Source organism: Gallus gallus, chromosome 1, assembly GCF_016699485.2.
Source record: "Gallus gallus isolate bGalGal1 chromosome 1, bGalGal1.mat.broiler.GRCg7b, whole genome shotgun sequence".
Taxonomy (NCBI): domain Eukaryota; kingdom Metazoa; phylum Chordata; class Aves; order Galliformes; family Phasianidae; genus Gallus; species Gallus gallus.
The window spans coordinates 99,256,963-99,279,144 of record NC_052532.1 but is presented as its reverse complement, the minus strand read 5'-3'; the positions used below and the strand labels follow the sequence as shown (position 1 = coordinate 99,279,144).

General features: G+C 38.3%; 1 long non-coding RNA gene across 1 annotated transcript in view; it reads right to left on the bottom strand.

Annotated features, from left to right (window-relative positions):
• LOC121106499 overlaps window positions 1-21,475 on the bottom strand; it is a 32,285-nt gene extending 10,810 nt beyond the window's left edge. Inside the window, exons 1-2 of the long non-coding RNA XR_005849576.2 lie at window positions 21,356-21,475; window positions 3,382-3,502 (exon numbers count right to left, since the gene is read on the bottom strand). This is a non-coding gene — a long non-coding RNA (uncharacterized LOC121106499). The remainder of the gene's footprint in view (window positions 1-3,381; window positions 3,503-21,355) is intronic.
• Between the last annotated feature and the right edge of the window lie 707 nt (window positions 21,476-22,182).

The window sequence follows — 22,182 nt, the reverse complement described above, 5'->3', positions numbered from 1 at the left end:
ATTTCAAAATCATCATGCCCCACAGGAATATTATGCATTAATGCACCAACATTAAGCAGTTAATATGAAGTCACTTGAATTTCATGTCATAACATAAAGGCAAAATGAGCACATTCAGAATCACACACTTTCAAAGTTGCATACAGATAGAGACAACAAATGGAATATAAATTTTCTTCATATGTTTTACATCAAAGTCAAATCCCAAAGGCATCTGTCTCTAGAGATGCTTTACTTAGCCCTGATGATGTCACCAGGATCTTACTGCTCTGTATCAAGTTTTCGCATATTCAAGTTATATTCTCAAAAAGGAATATATTCCACTCAGGGATTCCCACTGAGTTTCCTCAGGTAGGAAGATAACGTCCTTTTCTCAACTTCCTCCAAGTTTTCTCCCTCACCATTCCCCAGACTGGTCAAACCCAGAAACCCAAAGAAGGGCTGAAAAACATCATCAGGGGGATTTCTTTAGAAAACTTGAAAGAGGACTTCAGTTACTTCTCTCATGGGAATCTACATCTGACTGACAATAAAAAATATGTTATTTTCATTTCTGTTTGCTCTGCATTAATTAGAGCTCTACAGGTAAAGCTGTCCATCATGCATTTTGATTATGACAAGTATAATTCTTATGAACAATATAACTCTATAATTACTAATATTTATCAAACAAACAATATTGGGACTAGATTGTGGATGTAAAACACTGCATAACATACATGGGCTTCTCAAGATAAAAATAACATAATTAAAGCTCTACCTCAGATCTAGCCAGATAGAAATAGTATGCTTGAGTAACTAAAACCAAAAGTGAGCAAGAATTAAGACTTTAAAGGATGGAGGAGAAGTAGAAGCTCACTCAGTATTTAAACAGAACTTTGAGGGTTTTAAGAAAACAGCAGAAGAAAATATTTAAAGCAGTGTTAGTGAGTGAACGGAATGGGTCAACTGTTTAGATAAATGCTTTGTTTTGAAAAGAAGCGAGGTAAAGCAATTGTAAAATTAGCACTTGTTCTCATTTTTATTATTCAGAAACATCATCAATCATACCTTTTTATGGTATTTTGTTTTTTTAGTTCTAGACATCAAGGAAGAATGAAAATTAAACAAGACAAAACTTTCCCTTAAAACACTATCTAATTTTATAGAAATTAGGGTATCTAGGCCAATTTACAGTTGGCAAGACAGGCTTCCTCCACTAGCAGAAAGGAATACATTGCCCTGAATTCAGTGATCATGGATGTATATGTCACATTCTTTGCTGATGAAAAACCCATTCTGTTATACATCATGTTTATGTCAGACCCTTTATATTTTTTTTCTTTTGAGCTGATTTTTGTAATAGATGCCCTAATTTCTCATTACCTCAGTTTAAAAGCCCTAACTAATACTGTTTCAGCTTCTTATTATTCTCAGTTCTAATAGGTCTCCTTAAATTTAAATTCGGTACTTTTTCTTTCTAGGCTGTTTTCTTTTTAGATACTCCCATACCATCTAGGGCTTCTCTACTTTGGCCTTTCTCTCACAACACAGAACAACCAAACACTATTTCGCTACAATAGATTCCTACTTAAATTTTTTCCAACCCCAAATCACATGGATCTATTCTTACACATTTTTTCTCCCTAATGTCATTTTCAATACTTCTAATTCTAGGTAAGGACTTTCTTTGCCTAAAATTCTGTTCTGCTTATCTATGTGATGCAGGAAAAAAACAATTTTAAATGTTAGCTTATGGCAAACACAGTTGCACTTATGTGTCTCCTGGAGTTTTCCATTCTTCTAATGTCAACAAATGCAAATGATAGCAGAGAATAAGCCAACCAAATTATTTATTTTTTGATGATATTTGGAAATATTAAAGGAAAAATAATTATCATCACTATTTGGTCTTTAAATAGCTCACTTATCTGTTGTAAGTTTTGGCTAGTTGATTTCTACTACTGCTCTTTTTTTTTTTTTTTTTTTTTGTAATAAGCAGCTCTTCAAGCTTTTCCCTCTGATTATAAAAGACTCAGATAATTGCTAATGTCACATAGGAAACACGGGACAATAGGAGGAAAATGCAAGCACTCGGAAAAAAAAACATGAAAAAATTGAACCAGGTTTTGAGCTGTTTCTGCATATAGATAAATAAGTAAAAATAAAAATAAAAAGCCCCACTCAGATAATAATCATTTACAGAGCTACACAGTGGAAGAAAGCAAAATTGCTCATGCAGTTTCTCTCCTTGGGAGTCTTCCAATGATTCAAAAAAATGAAAGCAAGGCAACAGTCTAGGACACAGGAGACTTTTTCATAGAATCACAGAATATCCTGTGTTGGAAAGGACCCATAAGGATCATCGAATCCAGCTTCTGGTTCCACACAGGACCACCCCAAAATCAGACCATATGACTGAGAACAGTGTCCAAACAGTCCTTGAACTCTAGCGGCCTGGGGCCGTGACGACTGTCCTGGGGAGCCTGTTCCAGGGCTCAACCGCTCTCATGTGAAGAGCCTTTCCCTAACTCCCAACTTGCCCCTCCCCTGACACAGCTTCATGCTGTTCCATCAGGCCCTGTTGCTGTCATAGAGAGTAGAGCTCAGTGCTGCCCTCCGCTCCATGTGAGGAGCTGCAGCTGCCATGAGGCCTCCATCAGCTTCCCCTGCTCTGGGTTGAGCCCAGGGACTTCATCTGCTCCTCACATGTATTTCCCCTGCAGACCCTTCACCATCTTGGTAGCCTACTTTAGGCACTCTCTAATTGTTTTATGCCCTTTTATTTCCATCTGTATTAGGGCAGTAATGCACAGCCTTGAGTGAATTGTGCCTGTGAGTTGGATTTCTCCATCTTTGAAAGGGTTTTTAGTTGTTTTGTTTTATTCTGTAAAGCACTAAGATCTATAGATACAAGCGTTAGGTATAATTGTTTCACAATTTTATCTTGACTAGCTTAAAATGAATTCTGCCATGCCAGTGGCACTGCTATTTGGTTGTTTATCATGCACATTTTCATCATCCAACAACAGATGTACTTTCTGGATAGTCTTCAAGATTGTTTTACAGAGCACTTGAGACTATTTTGTTTTAATTTTATTCCTTTTGTTGCTTATTTTCTTTAAGCATTTTATCCTCAGGGACTTGGCTAAGCTGTGACCATTAAAAAATTATACAGCAATATGTAGTTTCTGTTTTCCATTTAAGTTAAATTTTACACAAATAAATCTCAAAGGATTGAACATACCTTCTCCATTTTTCTGACTGACTTCCTATGAATGCTGCTTTATGTCTGGGCAATGTCCCACCCCTCTGTAGAACAGTTATTAAATCCAAATGTTGCCTGAAGTATGGATCATGTTTGCCTTGCTCCTAGAATTAGGAGTATAGTGATTTCCTTACCTTCCTGTTTGTCCAAGTTCTGTCATCAGGTTTACACAAACAAGTCAGGCAGTCTTTCCTGGGGCCAAGGAAATGACGGCAAGAAGAAAGCAGAGCAAATGAAAGTTGCAGAAAGAGTGACCTATTCCAAAAAAAACCAGCAAATTTCTCAAATCTCCATTCCAAAGAGAACCAAACTGCTAACATATACCTAATCTATCAAAAGTATTCTTAATCCAGGTCATGACCTTGTTTTCTGTCCCCTTGCTCCTTTACTGTTATTAAAGGCAGAGCACTTCAGAACTGACATATTTTTAAGTTTTGAAATTGACTCAGCCTTCAGAAGGGCATGGTTGAAACCAATCACAATTTGCAAAGAAAAATGCTGTGATCAGCTGCATTAAAAAGAAAAAAAAGAGGCAAAAGGATTTCAAAATTGCTTTGAAATAGAGTCATAAAGTCACTACAGCAGAGACTTTCAGAACTGTGCAAGAGTTGCATGTATGTAGCTCCCATTACATTTTATAGGCACTGTATATCTGTGTTGTCTTAGCTGTTCTGAAAAAAAACACTCTCAGTCAGCATGATTAATGCCTAATAACATAATACTGAATTTATTGCTTAATTTAGACTCTCTCTGCAGACTAAAGCATTCTACTCGAATTCTAAAAGCTTCTAGAGTAGCTTCAAATACAAATCTTAAGAAAATCTATCTTATTTCAGGAACAATTCCTTCTTCTCCTCAAGTATTAAGCATAGAGGCAGAAAGAGACTTAAGACCTAGTAGTGTATTCTGACATACTGCATCTACAAACAGGTTGAAGCAGGCTAAGAGTCAGCCTGGGAATATTTTGGTAAGCCCAAGAAGCAACACTGTCAAGAAAGCAAAGAAATCTAACCTATTCCTATTTATCGCAATTATTCCTGACACACAGACTTAAAATTTTGAGAAGTTCTAAAGATGTAATTATCTACAATTGTCCGTTCGTAAAACCTCAGTGCTGAATTAACATGTATTTCAGCTAGAATGCATTTCTAGACGTAATTTTCAGGTAACAGATAATTTATCCTTTGTATTTATCGTTCTACCTCTGGGTTTAAGCAGTCCCAAAAGCTGGCTAAGATGTGTAAAGGCAACCTTTCCAGCAGGACCTAAACAAGTTCTCTCTCCACACGGTCAGTTCCAAAGTGCAGAAGCTCTCCTTAGCAATGGATAGAGAATTTCTGAGCATTTTGCACAAATGTGCTGGCTGGTTCTCCCAGCCCTGCACAAACTAGATTCCCCTGACACATCATAATGGGATCATTGCTCTACAATACAGAATAAAAAGTCCCACAGTCCCCAGTATATATAACAAGATACACCATCTAATAAAACTGCCTGGATAGATCTTGGCTGAATGTTGCTCAGAGAGGTGGAGTTACAAATTGGTACCATAACTTATTATTATGCCATTCTGTGCAAAGCGAGTAACACTCTTAAAGAGGTATGACTTTCACAAGGCTGGTGTATTTCAACCACAGCTACAGGGCAAATTGTTTATTAGTATGTATACCTTGCAGAGTAATTAGTAAATGCTGTAACACCAAGCAGGATACTTATTAATAGATTAAATTCTAGAATGCTGGTGTGCCTGGTCCTGCTATTCAGAAGAATACATATTTTTTATACAAGAATGAATGCAAAATTAGATTTGGGATTTATGTAATGGTATAAGCTCTCCTTGCTATCTTACAAATACAAAAATTAATTGTTTTGACTTAAGTAACTATGTGCTTAAATAATTAATAATTGTTACTATAAATAATGCAAGAGAGAGATATCCACTGGAATCTCAAAGATACAGTTAGGCTTCACCAACATATTTCAGACTAATGTCTCCCAAAAATACAATAAGAGGAATACTTTTTTTATTTTCTGATTGGCTGAAGTAAACATTGGTACCTACAAAGAGTTCTTAAATCTTCACATCAAGAAAAAAGCTTGCAAAACTATGAAAGTAGAGAACACGGATGTAAGGCTTGTCTCATTCCAAGAGGGTGTTCATGGGAAAAAAAGCATCAGTGTGTTTCAGTTCAGTAGCATCTCCCTGCCATTGTTTGTAACAAAGCCTCTAATGCAGTAATACTTTTCATCACCTTCAGGACAACATACACTTTTCTCTGAAGCTATAGATGCATAGTAGAAGATTCACTTCATACCCTGATCTACATTATCCCTCTTATTGTTCTCAACATTCATAGCAGGTTCTGGCAAAGAACTGACCAAAACAGTAGCTAATGAGTCTGTTGAGTTTGTTGTCTGTGATCTACCACCGAAAGCAAAGGACAAAAAGCTACTTGTGAGAAGGCAGTGAAACAGAGGTAAAAGTCCAAAGCTGAATGAAAAAAAATGAGGAAGCAGTATAAGGGGAAAACTACAGTAGAGAAGGATTTAAGGCTGAGAGACCTGGGATTTCTCAGTCTGGAGAAGAGAAGACTGAGGGCATCTTATCAATGCTCATAAGTACCTAAAGGGTGGGTGTCAAGTGGATGGGGCCGGGCTCTTTTCAGTGGTGCACAGTGATAGGATAAGGGGCCATGGGCACAAACTGCAACACAGGAAGTTCCGTATGAACATGAGAAAGAACTTAATTGAGGGTGACAGAGCACTGAAACAGGTTGCCCAGAGTGGTGGTATCCAATACATACATATATATATTATTTCAGTTAATAGAAAGCAATTTCATATTGATTACAGAAGCTTCAAATGCATCTTTACTGGGGAAAAAGGGAAAAGCAATGTAATAAGATAAAGAGTAAATATAATAATCTGGCCTCACGACAATACACACTGTGTGTATATATGAAGATTATAAGAGCTCAGAGACACAAGACCAAAGGAAAAGGATTGTTATTCTATATGCACAAAAGGCTAGGTTTCCTAATGAATGGCACTTAAATTAATGAACATTTCTTTATCTTGACATGAACCAAGTTACTCCCAGACCCTCCTTCTTTGTCACAGAATCATAGAATCATAGAATCGCTAAGCTTGGAAAAGACCCACAGGATCATCCAGTCCAACCATTCACCCATCATGAATGGTTCTTGCTAAACCATGTCTCTCAACACAGCATCTAAACACTCTTTGAACACCTCCAGGGTCGGTGATTCCACCACCTCTCTGGGCAGCCCATTCCAGTGTCTGACCACCCTTTCAGAGAAGTAGTATTTCCTAATGTCCAGTCTGAACCCTCCCTGGTGCAGCTTGAAGCTATTCCCTCTAGTCCTATCACTAGTCACACGAGAGAAGAGGTTGACCCCCAGCTCACTACAACCTCCCTTCAGGTAGTTATAGAGAGCAATAAGGTCTCCCCTGAGTCTCCTCTTCTCTAGACTGAACAATCCCAGCTCCTTCAGCCGCTCCTCATAAGGCCTGTGCTCCAGACCCCTCACCAGCTTTGTTGCCCTCCTCTGGACACGCTCCAGGGCCTCGATGTCTTTCTTACAGTGAGGGACCCAAAACTGGACACAGTACTCGAGGTGCGGCCTCACCAGTGCTGAGTATAGGGGGATAATTACTTCCCTGTTCCTGCTGGCCACACTATTTCTGATACATGCCAGGATGCCACTGGCCTTCTTGGCTACCTGGGCACACTGCTGGCTCATTTTCCGTCTAGCTTCAATCACTAACCCCAGGTCCATTTCCTCTACACAGTCTTCCAGCCACTCTGCCCCAAGCCTATAGCGCTGCATGGGGTTATTGTGGCCCTGTAGGCCCTGTAGGACCTGGCATTTGGTCTTGTTGAATCTCATCCCATTGGCTTCAGCCCAGCTATCCAGCCTATTCAGATCCCTCTGTAGGGCCTCGCTACCCTTAGGCAGATCAACACTTCCAGCCAGCTTGGTGTCATCTGCAAACTTACTGAGGGTGCATTCAATGACCTCATCCAGGTCATCGATAAAGATATGAAACAGGACAGGCCCCAGCACTGACCCCTGGGGAACACCACTCGTGACCGGTCGCCAGCTGGATTTAACTCCATTCACCACCACTCTCTGGGCCCGGCCCTCCAGCCAGTTCCTTACCCAGCCAAGAGTGTACATATCCAAGCCACGGGCCATCTCCTTCCAGATCCTATAGCCTGGAGAAGGAGAGAGCAAAGAAGGACAAGTGTGCAGGGTTGTTCTCAATCTATCCAAAGAGACAGGAACTTTGCAGAGCCTTCAATTATAGGAATAATAACCCTCAAGATTGGGTTGAATCTGTACAGGGGATCACTTCTCCAATGAAATCAAATATTAGAGCCAGCTTCTGCTAGTACATGTGAAAAGTCGAAAGAGAAAGTGAGGAAAAAAAAGAAAAAAAGAGAGAAGAAATGTGAAAGAGTTTAATTAAAGTGACTGAAAAACATTGGGTATGATTACCATCATAAACTTTCTTTGCTTGTACTGTACAGCAGTAGCAGAAGGAATTCTTCTTGGTGATGTTCATTTGGCTTTAGCCCAAGACCTGTGCTATCAAAGCATTTTATCTTTACATTTTCTTTCTTTGTTTTTACAGGGATTGCTGTAAAAGTTATTTTTATGTTAATGTTCTTATTCAGTTCCTCTCCCTCAAAATTCCTTTCCTTTAATCTGCTCTTAGGAAAATTTGGCAGAAAATTTTCCTCTCCATATAAAGAGATAGGAAAAAGGTCCTTTGCCCTCTTAAACTATTCTTGGACTTGTTAGATACAGAGGAGGAAGTGGAGAATGATAAAAAAAGGAAAATAAAAGATAAAGTTACAGTCTTTTCTCATTTAGAGCTACTCCAGTAAGCATAAACCACAAGCAGATTCAAACTTGCATTAACAATAATTATTACTTTGCCCATCTTCTGTTGGTTTGCCTATTCCAACCACATGTTTATTCACGTTGTGAATACTTAAGGTAAGATGATATTATTTACTCATTCGTTGTGGTCGTTTTGTGCCCATGGCTTTTTGTTTTAATTTTGTTTGGACAAAGTTATAGAGGCACATACCAAAAAAATTCAACTTGACATGTTGCCTCTTGGGGATGATGCAAAACCAACCTTAGTCACTCTTTTTATTAATGTAATATATTGTTAATATTCTTATTACTATCTATAATTTATTCTTGGCAGAACTGGGAAGGCCTCCCTGCCCACTCCAGGGTAAACAGTCAAACTTTTTTATCTAATTCAAAATAGAAATAAGACTGGTTCCAGAGAACCTGATGATCCCTATCTTACCATTTGAAGAAGAGAAAAATACACTATTTAGCTTCAACTTTTCCCCTTTCACAGTTACATCACCCTTGCACGTTCAAAGGAGCAGAACACTGGTGACCTCCTTGTGAACTCACACCTAAACTGTTTCACAGAAATGCCAGCAAGAGGTGCTCAAGCACTAACTACATGTTGTCCTTTTGCATGCTGCCTCAGCTTCTCAGCTTCACCACCTATGGGAAAAACATCTAAAGCTATTTGTGAAGTAGTATCTTCCACAGTATAAAAAGTACCATTTAAAGAAGTAGTAAGTACACTTAAGGAAGGCTTAAGTACACTTTTCAGGTAATATTAACATTGGCTTAATTTAAATTGGGAAATCACCTGCATTTACTTATTCTTTTATAGAGACTTTTTCTTCTTGGTCAAAGTATGTGCTACAGATGCGGTCATGAGATGTTTGACTAGATCCATGGTGAATAGCGACTGTGGAAAGAGCAAATAGTTTGGTTCCAAACCACACAAAATTTTAATGACCATAATGAATTACAATATTAATGATCAGCAGCCTAAGACAAATTAAACTGTGGTGTTGAATGAGGCTCTATTAAAAAAAAAAAAAATCTTCCAAATCAGTCATTTGATCTCCTTAGTAGAAAGCTATTACAAAAGAGAAGCAGTACACATCATGGAAGAGGGGGAAAGTATGGTCTTGGAAATTAATTATTTTCACATTCCTATAGTCTGTGTTGTCGCATGTAGAAAATCAGAAATGAAGAGCACCTTTGCAGGAACCATCAGAAAATATGTCTGTATTTTATGCCTTAATTGCAAAACAGAATCACCACTTCTCCGTAATGAAAACCTCTATTAAGAGACAGCACAGTTTGGCAAGTGTGAAGCTTAGAAAGGGCTTCATAAAGCCTTGTGGTAAGGCAAGGCTGAGACAGACTCAGAGGACTGAAGCAAGGTTTTCTTGTTCTCCCAGAGACAGACCGTATTCTCAGCTGGGGCACAGCAACACAACAACGTGGCCAACAGTACCACATCAATGTGTGCTAAAACTCATATCTGTCCTGACAGGGCCTCTTGATAAGAACGTGCTCTCCTGATCTGGTGCTGATCTATCTGATCACAAGGATTAGAGATATACACAAGTGTTATTTCTAGTATATTACATTCATTTATTCAATTATTTTTGCACACTAAAAAAAAAAAAAAAAAAAAAAAGTTAAAAACATTGCCTGTGCTTGTGTCATTTCCATGAGTGCAACAGCTCATACTTCAATGATTTTAGACTCATTCAGTCTTATTTCAAATGAAGCTTTTCATACCTGCCAAAAGTGACGTTAAATTCTCCCAGGAGCGACAAACATTTTACTTGGTGAGTCCTGGAGCTCTGATTGCCTTTTTCTTTGCAGTTGTACTGCCAGGGTAGCATGTGATCACCTCCAAGATTAATGCACACATCTTTCTATACTTCAAAATACCTTTTCAATACTTCCAGTACTCCTCCTTGACATACAGCATTCAGCAAAGCTGACAAAGCATTTCTCGACACTTTAGTCCTGAAGTCCATAACCTTCAATGTTCTACTAATAAATCAACCCTTCATTTACTCTTCCGTTCCTTGGGGATACAAGCTATTCCATTACAAAATCTATGTTCCACATGTTGCCACACCAATGAAGTTTGCATCACAAACAACTCTCACTAGCATGTTCCTTAATTGAACAGTATTAATAAAATATTAAGTAAGAAAAACCTCAGGAATGGAAACTTTATCCACTACCTCCTTCTTCTCCAAGACAAAAAAAAAAAATTGCTAGTTTGTTATTGATTCCAGATTTCTGTTACTTCTCCCCATCTTTTTCATCTTTTTCAATGTAGTTAGTTTTCTGTGTGGTGCTATTTGAAATTAATTACAGAAGTCCACACAGACTAAAATCTCATCTTTCCCTTGCTTACAAAAGCAGTTATTTAAAATCTTCATTTAATGAAAATATCAGGTTATCTGACATGATCTTGCTTTAATAAACATTTGCTGTGATATATCCCATTTTTTATTTGCTGCTATATTTCAGTTATTGCTTCAATAAAGATTCATTGAAATGACATAAATTACTGAGGCAGATTAAAAACTTGGTGGATGAGCTTGGACAAATTAACTTCACATCTTTCATACTCCAAACTTACAGGGGGATTAATAATATAGTTTGTTTATTTAAGAGAGATGGTGAAAGAATATCTGTAATATAATAACTATTATCTAGTTTTTATCAGTTCTTCTTCATATTGCATACTTTTCTAAGCCAAGCATTATTACTATGTGGCACAATCAAGTTGCAAAAGTGCAGTATTACCATCTGAGTAGAGAAACCTAAATGCTTAAAATACTAAACATGCAGCCCTGAAACTGTTACGTATATGTATTTGTTATCTAACAAAAATTTCTGCAAAGCATCCTAACCTAACAGTACTCCGTAATTATCACATGAGAAAAGAGAATAGGTGGATTCAAATGAAAACAAGGAGATAGCCAGTTTGAATGGAGATGACTGTAACACTTTCGTGGAGTACTTAGAGCACTTCATCAAAGGATAGTTTTTGAGCATGGATGGCATGAAGGGCATATCTTGTACATATTTGACAGGGTGTTGTTTATGTGACTGTGCTAAAACAAGAGCACTTGGAAGAGACATCCCAATTCTTCACTGGAAAGAAAAGCTTGCAAAGGAAGTGGAATCTGGTCCAGCTCTCCCTGCCAGAGGCTGATGCTTTATAAAGGAGCCTCCCAAACTGGTTTTCTTGAGTATCTGAGGAACAGTCATGTTTCTGAACAAGCAGAGGCATGACTTCTCACCCCACCTCCTTTCAGATGGGAAGTTTCCTAGTCCCCAGGTCTTATAAACATGCACCCTGGTTGTTGATTATAGCCAGGCTTATACAGGCTTTCAAAGCATTTTGCCTTCACCATTCTTCCCAAACAGTAGCTTAGGAAAACTTGGCAGCTGATTTCTTCCAGCTCTGGTTTAAACATGCAGCACTACTCATACCCTGCGGTATTCTCCAGAGCTGCCCTGGGACTCAGCACTCAGAAATGGGCCTTTATTTAACTTTAGTGACTGTTTTTCAATAAAAGATTTATTTGTTACTACTTCAAGAATCACAGAATGGTTGAAGTTGGCAGGAACCTTTGGAGGCCATCTAGTCCAACTCCTCCTCAAGCAGAGTCACTCAGAGCAGATTGCTCAGGCCCATGTCCAAGTGGCTCTTGAAGCTCTCTAAGGAGGAAACTCCACAGCCTCTCTGGGCAGCCCATGCCAGTGCTTCATATCCTGCACATTAAGAAGTGTTTCCTGATGTTCAGATGGAATTTCCTGTATTCCAGTTTGTACTCATTGCTTCTTGACCTGGCACCAGGCATCACTAAAAAGAGCCTGACTCTATCTTCATGGCATCCTCCCTATCGGTACTGTTTTCACCATACCCTTTTCTCTCCGTTGTGAGTAAGGATGAAACCAGCTCCACCTAAGTCAAGGCTGCACATAGATCCCTCCCTGATCTACCCCACAGGTAACCCTCACCCCACCTTCATCAACAATAGGAAATTATCCATTTTCATAATTGATCCACTGAGTACTCAAGACCTGCAGACAGAGGTCTCTGCATCAACCAAAGAGGTCCCAGAGGACTGGAGGCTTGCCAGCATGACTCCAATCTACAACAACCTGAAAGGAGGTTGTGGCAAGGTGGGTGCAGGCTTCTTCTCCTGCATCTCTACTGATAGGACTAGAGGGAATGGCCTCAAGTTACACCCCGGGAGATTCAGGTCAGATATTAGGAAAAATTTCTTCTCCGAAGGAGTGGCCAGGTGCTGGGACAGGCTGCACAGAGAGGTGGTTGAGTCACCGTCTCTGGAAGTGTTCAAGAAACATTTAGATGTGGTACTAAAGGCCATGGTTCAGTGGGGTTATATAGGTGGTAGGTGGATGGTTGGACTGGATGACTTTGGAGGTTTTTTCCAACCTTGCTGATTTTATGATTCTACTAAACTGTACATCTTACAAAACCACTCAATGTCCATTTTCATGAATAGCTTCAGATGTGAGTGACATAAAAACAAACAGCAGAATCTGAATAGGTGCTTCCCACCTCACTGTTCTGTGTGCCTTCTTCAAGCACCTGTCTGCTAGAAAATACCAGCAATGAAGTCAATGCTGTGAACGCTAGAGAATGAGGATTGATATCTGAATGGGTACAGAAGATGAAAGAAGGTATCCAGCACCAACACATCATGACAGCAGAAGGAATGTGATGTAGAGGCTATCAGGCCACCATGCTACTGGTGGAAGAGTTATTATTTTGAAGTGACTTTTTTATAAAGAGCCAGAAACAGAGCTGCTCTTAGGACAAGAAAGAAAAAGCAATTGCATGTGCTTCTGGGACAACAGTGAAAACTGACCTGAGGAGGAAAGCACAACAGCATGTTGAAACATGGTACAGAAAGGCAGAACATGAAAACAATGTGCATGATTTTTCTGGGAATGAGGGAGAGTAAGAATTACAACACACTACAGAATGAGAAAAATAAGAACCAAATTTGTGAATGGACCTACGCATATAAATTTTATATATATATGTATTAGTAAGGGAAGTTTTTCACAAGGGCTACTCCAAAAGTAATGCCTCCCATTTTATTATGTTGGGACACAATGTCAGAGGGGGATGTTGGTGTTACAGCAGTAGAGACTGAGCCTTCCCACCAGTATTATGTCATATTTTGTTGCCATGTGACAGATGGCAGCAGAGGGGAAGTCTGACACAATGGCATCTGACTGGAAGTGCATATGACGTAAGGGTGTGTCACTGAATTCTTATATGCAGAAAAAATTTCTCTGTTGATGTCCATCAACACTTGCTGAGCCTTTATGGAGACCAAGCACTGCATGTGAGCAGTGAAATAGTGTGTCATTTCCACTGGTACAGGCTCTTATTCATCACTGAGAAGAATGCATGTTGAAAAATAGTACTTAGTAGCTAAGAATTTGCTCTAACAAACAATGTTATTGTGCTCTTTTTATCTACTGAAAATTCCATGAAAAAAAAATAGGAGGCATTACTTTCAGAGCGACCTACATACATGTAAAAAGAGTAAAAAAAATTCCACACTAACCAAGGTGTATTGACAGTTTTGAAGTTACAATAGCAACACTTGCTTTTCTCTTGCTTTGAAAGCTGCGTGTCAGCAGCATTCTGTGCCTAATTATTCACAGCACAAACAAGTGCATACCTAGAGAGCAACACAGTTATTGTTCTGGGAGTTTATCAGGCAAAATGCATTTCTGAAGCAACCAACTCTTCTGAAAACTTACCCCGTTTTCACTTATGACTATTAACTTCTAGGTCCACAAACTATAAAAGCAAACTCTAGGACAATTCACATCATTATGCAAAGTGGAAAGAAAAATCTTGTATTATATGGAAATAATTATCACTGCAATTTTCCTTTGCTATTACAGGAAAGCCAGCATAACTCTAGTGAACACTTCAAAGAAAGCAAAATCTCAAGGAGACCACTGCCAAAACACTGTTCAACGTTATATTAGTAAGTGTTTGTCACATCTTCAAAGGTGTAATTAAAGACATAGCTTTTATATGGTTAAAGCCATTTAGGAATTTAGACACCGGTAAATCTACATTTTACTAAAGAGGAGCCTGCACAAGCGAATTTCCTATTTGTTTGAGCCAGACACTATATGTCAGTTTTTATTTTCTATTTCAACCAGTAAAGGTCTCAAAATGAGATCAAGACTGAGATTTTCACAGTAAGAAAATAATCAAATCTAGCAGGATTACTACTCACACTTCCCAAAATTCTCTTTTGAGAAGAGATAACAGCAAAGTTGGTTTTACACAATGGAATGAGAAATGCAAAGTTCTAGGTGGAATCTTCAGACTCAAAAAAAGAGAGAGGAGGAGGAAAAAATAGACCTAGAATTTAAAATCTTTCTTATACATTATAATGGCAATGGTTTCTAGGATTGTTGCAATTTGGCTATATCCACAAGGTGGTATAACTTAAAATGTAATTATTGTAATTCTTTGCCCAGAAAGAAATTCCATTAACCTTGCACTGTCAAAACAGTAATGGGAAGATCTGCAGTTTACATTGCTCTTTGCACTTCCAAAAACATTTAGTAAAAATATGGTTGAAAGGAATTCACAGAAAGTGTAGGAATAGCTAATGGAAAATAATGTGACAGATCAACACAAAAAGAGCCCATTTATCTGCCAATATCATTGTCACAGTTACTTTTCTCTTTCAATAAATGCTAAAAAATAAAAAGTAAGATGTGCTAAACTTCATACAGAAGAGATCCTGTCCTATAAAACCAGGCCATAAGCATGATTTAATACATGATCACCTTACCTTTTTAATACAAATGTTTTAAACCACATTTTATGCTCCACATGAATCATACATCTGAAGTTCATATCATTTATAAATTATGTGGCCTTTAAGGAATCTGACAATGGACTGATCTAAGATCAAGGGAATGTTCTCCAGAACGTATTTAGAAATAAACATCAATCTGACATTGTAATTTTTCAGGCATTTTGAAGTGAAGTATCAATCAGATAATTATCTTCTGGTGGTCAGTGCTTGTCAGTTTCCCACCATTTTCTATTGCAGATATATAACAGAGAAGGTATGCATGTAATGGAACAAATTTCTTTGGTATAATTATAGCTAGGTAGTCCTTCAAGGAGATAGCATAGGTATAGCAAAGATGTTTAAGCTGCTTTCCTGAGCCAGACAGTCTGCAAAGTAAGCTTTATGTCCCTTGCTATGGTATGGTCTTAGCAGAGATGAGTTAGTTAAAAAAGCTTACTCTAAACACTGTATTTGATGCCGCCTCCAGAACAGTGTAGTTTTGAGCATAATTGTGTATAAAAATACACGAATGTAAACAGGAAATCACAGAATAACATAGATAAAACTTGTTCAAATTTACTTCATCTTTACAATGCCCCTTAACTCTCTTAGGGTGCAACTTCTTCCCTTTTATTGATTTTGATTCCAAATTATTACTGTTTTCCTTATTTGAGACTTTATCAGTTTCACTGTACAGAGACAGAGATGAAGTCTTAACCTTGTTTATGAATCTAAATAAAAAAATAACTGCAGTTACCTGTAATGATTGACTTTTATTTTCTGACCTTAAACTTTCCATAAAACATTTTCATCTCTCTCTGTTGCAAATCGTTTTTTTTTTTTTTTTTTTTCCAACCATGGAGCATCACATGGAAAAAAAAGAGTTAAGCAAAATGAGTCCAAAGACGTCTCTTCATAGACATCAGTGTAATCAAGGTGAGAGTGTGCCTCCATTACATCTGCTCCTTGTTATGGGGGTGAAATATAAGCACAGAAATGCTGTATTAAGTGCAATAAAGTGGAGTGTTGTCATGCAGTCCTTTCTTCTTTCTTTCTCTTTCCTTTCCTTCCTTCCTTCTTTCTTTCATTCCGTTCACTTTGAGATTAATAAAATCAGGTTGAGCTGAAAGGGGATACAAATTCAGGCTTTCCAGACACTGGCACTGAACTACTCCTAACAATTTTTCCAAGACCACCTAACTAAGTGCTATTGGCTCTACATCTGTTAGAAAAATTTTAAAAAAAGTCAAATGTTAAGTATATCTTCTGCCCTGTAAAGAAGATCAGGAGGATGTCTGCACCTGTCACGCTTTGTTTGAGTGAGTATATGACTTTGGACATCCACATCACTTCTGTGAGCGCTCTTCCCTTGTCTACCTGGCTTGGAGGCTTTTATGAAGATACTGCATTTTTTTAGGGTCTCAGCATTGACGGAGTGTGAAGCACAGCTATAATCCAGCTAATAACAAATGCACTCACTCTCTCATCATGTCACATTACAAGAGTAATGCTTCAGGGGATTCAGTTGGGAATCTAGTAAGTTTCAGCAAGATCTCCCACCTGTGAATGTGCCCAGGGGGAAAACGTCTCAGCTGTAGCCTCACAGGATTCTTACAAGATAAAGAGCTAGAATTTTCTCACAGAGACTGAAAAATATATATGTTTTAGAGACTCTTCTCTGCATTTTTCTTAGGTGATTTATGTATTCCTGGGAAATAAAAGTTCTCAGCATATAACGTCCACATTAAAACATTGCAAGGGGAGCCTAGGGCAAAAGAAAAACATTATCTTAGGAAGAAAAACACAGACTTTCAGCAATTGGTCTTTTTCTAATTTGTGTTTTCACCCGAAGTAATCTAATTGACTAAAATTGTCAGATGGTAGCATTACAGTCTGTCATCTCATACAGCAACACCAGATGGGCTTCCAAGGTTAAGACAGAGGCTTCCCAGCGTTACCCACGCGAGGGGCTGTCATGACTTCCTGCTGCATAAGGGCAGTAGGTGGATGTCTCCTACAGGCCTCCCTAGCTCTGCACAACATCACTGAGATACATTCTCTAAACTCAAGTGCAGGCATTATCAGGTGAGGTCCTTTTGACCTGCGACACCCTTTAGTTCTGCTGGCCAGAATTGAAGGTTGGTTTAAACCCACACATGCAACTTCTGCTGCACACTGGCTTCACTGTGCCCCACACACACTGGAAAGTACAGCTGAACCAACACATGGAGAACCTGCCTTGGCCTTCCACAACTTCTTAACCCTCAAATATGATAGAGACACTATGGAAGAAAAAAGGAGTGGTTTTACCTCACAAGCACAGTACCCAGAGGGCATGTGGTGCAGCACAACCTGTACTTTATCTTGTTGGCTGTCCTGTCTTTTCCCACAGCATACTAGCTAGTCATCCCATAGAGCATGCTGGAAAAGCATTAATGAATCAGGCCTTGAGTTACAGTTATAGATGAGATGTTGCCCCCATTTCACAGTTGGAAAAATAAGTGCACACAGAGTAAATGACTTTCCCAGTTGCAGAGCATGCATATCTGTGGCAGAGCTGGGTGGGTTTATGGATGATCCCTCTGCTTGAACAGCCGTCCTCCATCCTCTCCCTCCCCCAAACTAATTATATCCTGATGAATAGCGAAAAACAGACAGAAGTTGCTGAGAACAGACATGTCTAAAAAAGTCTTTGGCATTGCTTAAAAATGGACTCAAAGCTTTAAAAAGACAGTCTGGGGCTCTGGAGATGAGTAATGAGTTTTTAAGCTTCATTTTTAGTTTTTGTGGTTATGCAGCAAGGTTTTAAGTAGTAGACCAGCCCAGTCCATCTGGCTCTTCCTGCTGGTGATGATAGCGGTGGCCTCTGCTTATACATGCTGTGCTCATCAACAATGCACTGCAGCTGACATGCAGCATACTTGCTTTTTGTTCTGGTCGGGCTTTGATCTACAGCAGTCAAAGATGAGCAGTTCCTTTCAAGGTATTTGCAAACCTTGTCAGAGTCTGATTGTAGCATGACATTGACATTAGGCGGATTATTACTTGTCTGGGGAAGCACTGTTTCCATGAACAAACTGGCTATTCTCCTGCTATCTAATGAGATGGATATTAGCACACAGTACTGTGGCAGCAGCTCCGTAGCAAAGTCACAGCAACATGGCTGAAATGAAAAAAAAATGAGTTCAATTTTCCTGCTGAAAAAATTCCAACAGTATTTCAAGATAGAAGTGATGCATATTTCAGATCAAAAAAAAAAAAAAAAAAAAAAAAAAAGCACCAAATGATACCTGCTCCGACTCTGACTTACTCAGCATACTTGAGTAGGTGCAGGAGTACTATCTCACCCAAATAGTGTATGCAATATCAACTAGCGTTGCAGGTGGAAAGGAAACAAAGAAAGGGAATGATCTCCCTGCAAATGACAAAACATTACCTTTTTTTTTTCCTTTTCTTTTTCTTTTAATAGGTTCAAATACTCTCTCTCCTCCTTTTTGTGTTTTATAAATGAATAAAACCTGATCACATAATTTCAATGTGAAATGACAAGATTAAAGTGTAGAGATAACATTTGTGCACAAGCATAGTGTGCAAAGCATCTTTACAGGAACTTATAGCAAACTCAAAGCAAATGCCTAGTTCCACATCATTCAGCAGCTCCCTGGGAACACTGGGCAACCAAAATGCATCCTAATGAAAACAAGGAAGGATCATTCTCTGCTCCTCCCCACAAACTATGACATGATGCTGATCTCTGAAAAAAAACAAACAAACAGAACAACAACAACAACAAAAGGAAAGCCAATTTTTAATAACAACAGTTATAAGATGAATGTATAGACTATACGTGAGTAAAGATCCTATTGAAGCTTCTGTCCTCTATTAGTGCCTTTAATTCTCATAGATGTTGCCCTGACTCAAACTCCTCAAGAGAAGGCCATAGAGTGGAAGAGACCTAGGTCTCCTCAGTGTCTAATAGCATTTTGGCAGTTTTGCAGATTTGCTGCCAAGCACAGTGGAAATGTTAAAAGGTAAATGAGCCAAAGTCCTATGGGCATCTGACAAGACAGCCTCTGGAAGAGAACATTTTTCCTATACCAAAGCAGCTGAGCTAACAAAGTAAGTATTCATTTTCACTGAAATATGTTTCTACCACCCTCTGTTTATTTTAGCATTGTCATTTTTTCCAGTAAAACCTTCAGGAATATGCTCCACCATTAATGTGTGCATGTAACTTCCATTAACTTCAGCGTAATTATGGATCAGGACAGAAGAAATTGATATGGAAAAACTTTGGGATCTAGCCCCATACATACAAGCATTTGTCCATGTTATTAAACCTGAAAGTTACAGGGGACTCAGAAATGAAACAAATATCCATCAGAAGAAACTAAAAATGATATAAAAGGGTGTTGTCTCTCAGTCTTCAACAGTAAAAAACTAAAAGACCTTTTTGCCTATCGCATAAATTGGCAATTATACCAGTAATAGAGGAAAAAAGCAATTACTGGCAAGGAAAAGTAGAAGAAAAGCTAGAAAAAAAAAAAAAAAAAAAACAACCAGAAAAGAAAAAAGTTATTCTTCCCACGCCAACTCAAATAATATTCTAAATGCATCACTGTCTTAGGGAAAAGAAAAGAAAGGTCCGAGGGCATATTCCTTGCACAAACATAAGCACAGCACTGTCCTCAGAAAGTTTTGACAGACTCCAGGTACATGTCCTCTGTTTCTGTAACTCTCCCCACATCTGTGAGTGTTAAGAAGGAACTAGTCTGATGATTTTTATGCATGCAAAACTGTGAACTCGATCTAACTGATGTACACAAGATTTGAGAAGAGAATAATAGTGTTATTTAGTGAAGTACTGAATTAATCCATCTAATAATGTGTTTTTATTTGTGCATCCAGATCTGACACCAGGAACACTGCCTCTATACCTACTTGCTAAACAGTATCCATCCCTTCCCAAATCACCATCACAGTTGACACTTTAAAAGTTGTACACTTCAATACAATGAACTTGCACCACTAGTCTGCAGTGCCTCAGTTCCCAGTTGTCTTATTTTTCCAAGCAAAATAAAACTAAAAAAGCTGATCTAGCCCTTTAAAATATGTTTAATTTATTCTCTCTTGCTGATTGCACTCGTGTTAAATTGTAGCTAACTTAAAATTCACCACTGACTGTTTGTCTTGATGGATTTTAGAGACAATCCAGGAATAAGTAGCGTATGAAATGAAAAATATTTAAGCCATATGCTTACTTTTACAGAAGCACTCTCTCCCCACTTCTGCTTTTTCTGCAGTGTCAGTGACTCACAAGAACACCCCTAAAGCATCTCTTACTTTCCTAATAAACATCCCTGAGTGAAGAGGAACTATTCATTCTTGAACCATGCTTACCCCACAGTGTCTTTTTCAAATTTTTCCAGAGCCCCTCTTTTCTACAGAAAAGAAAGCAGCAGCCAAAATAGGTCTGTTCTGCATGGGGACCAAGAGCATCAGTGGAAACAAGCAGAACACCAGTTTGAAGGAACTTGTGCTGCACCACGATAAACAAAGAAATACTTGTTTTCACAAATAAAATTACTGACTGCAAAAAAAGCAATTTGAATTTTTAAATTTGGTAATAACAACAGACACTGTTTTGGAACTACTATGTTAGAACCTAATGCAATTTAGGAATGAGGCACTAAATTAGACACACTTTTCGTAACTGCTTTCAGTACAAGTGTTGGCCTCCATACATTCATTTTGCATCATAGCTACCCTCCTAGGAAGACTGCCTCATCAGAATAGTCACTGTGAACTATAATCTGAAAACAAAAATTAAGAAAAAACAGTGCTAAGTTTTCAGTATTTTCTTAGATTGCTTCAGTCTCTCACTCCTTATAGCAGATTATTATCCAAAAGGTTTCAAGAAAAATACACAAGAAGTGCAATCATGTCAGATTATTCCAAGTTTCTACAGGAGTATCACTTGAAATAATTGAAAACATTTGATACATTTTCCACTATTGACATTTACATCAAACTCCTTTATGTTAAGCTTGAATATGAAAATGATGACTTTCATATTAGCAGAGGGAATAGAAAGAGATCAGGTATGCTCTAACAATTCATCTCAACCGAAAGCCTGATGCTGTCTGCAACAGTTACGTGCAATTGCAGCTACAAAAATCTTCATCATTCTTCCTTTGGCCTCATGAGTAGTATTACACTATTTCCAGCTTTAATGTTGCCATGAATTAGCACAAGGCCTACAGCAATAGGAAAGAATTTAATAGCAACCACTGTGCAGAACATAAAACAAGGGAAAAGGAGAGTAAGAAAAAGAAACAGACCTGGCGCTGATCTCTCATCTGTACAAAGCTCCCCATAAAGTCCGCACCACTCTACAGACATATGTTTAAAATCGAAACCTTTTGGCAAGCTGATCACCTTTGATATTCTTTCATTTGGCCACTTTTGTGTTTGTACTTGGAGAGTTATAAACCCTTCCTAAGCAGTCAAGTGTCACAAGACCAATAAGAGAATATTGTCTCTGGGACCTTGCTTGAGAGGTGCTAAGTACTTGCAGCTCCTGTACAGCTCCATTGGATCAGCTCTGCAACTTGTTGTCACATTCCACATGCATATTTCTGATTACGGCTGAAAGCTTTTGTGCATTTACAGACTCAGATTGAAAAGTACAAAAGCCAGTCTCCTTTTCATTCCTTTCAAATTTGCATGAACAGTTCCCTTACTTGCTACCAGGATCTTGTTACTTTTGCAATCCAATTAGCAGAAAAAGAGACAAGCAAAAATATAACATTTTAACATAGGAAAGTAAGATAGGTTAAATTTTTCCACTGACTTCAAATCAGGCTCATAAATGCAGCATGTGAGTGAGGGAATCGTCACTTAAAAGGATTTTTAACTTTTGTTTTAACCGAGCAATAAATATCTGAAAAAAGTAAAACTATCACACAAAATAGAATATAATCATTCTGACAAATGCAATGAAGGACTACAAGTATTAGCAATAGAAAGGTAAATTTAAAGATGGTTACTAATCCTGCACAACTATTGTTTTAAACAACCATTGTCTGCTACTGTTAGCTGGAAGGATCCATGCAGATATTTATATCCTGAGATGTAAAACATGTTCCAAGTTAGCTGTCAGTTGTAA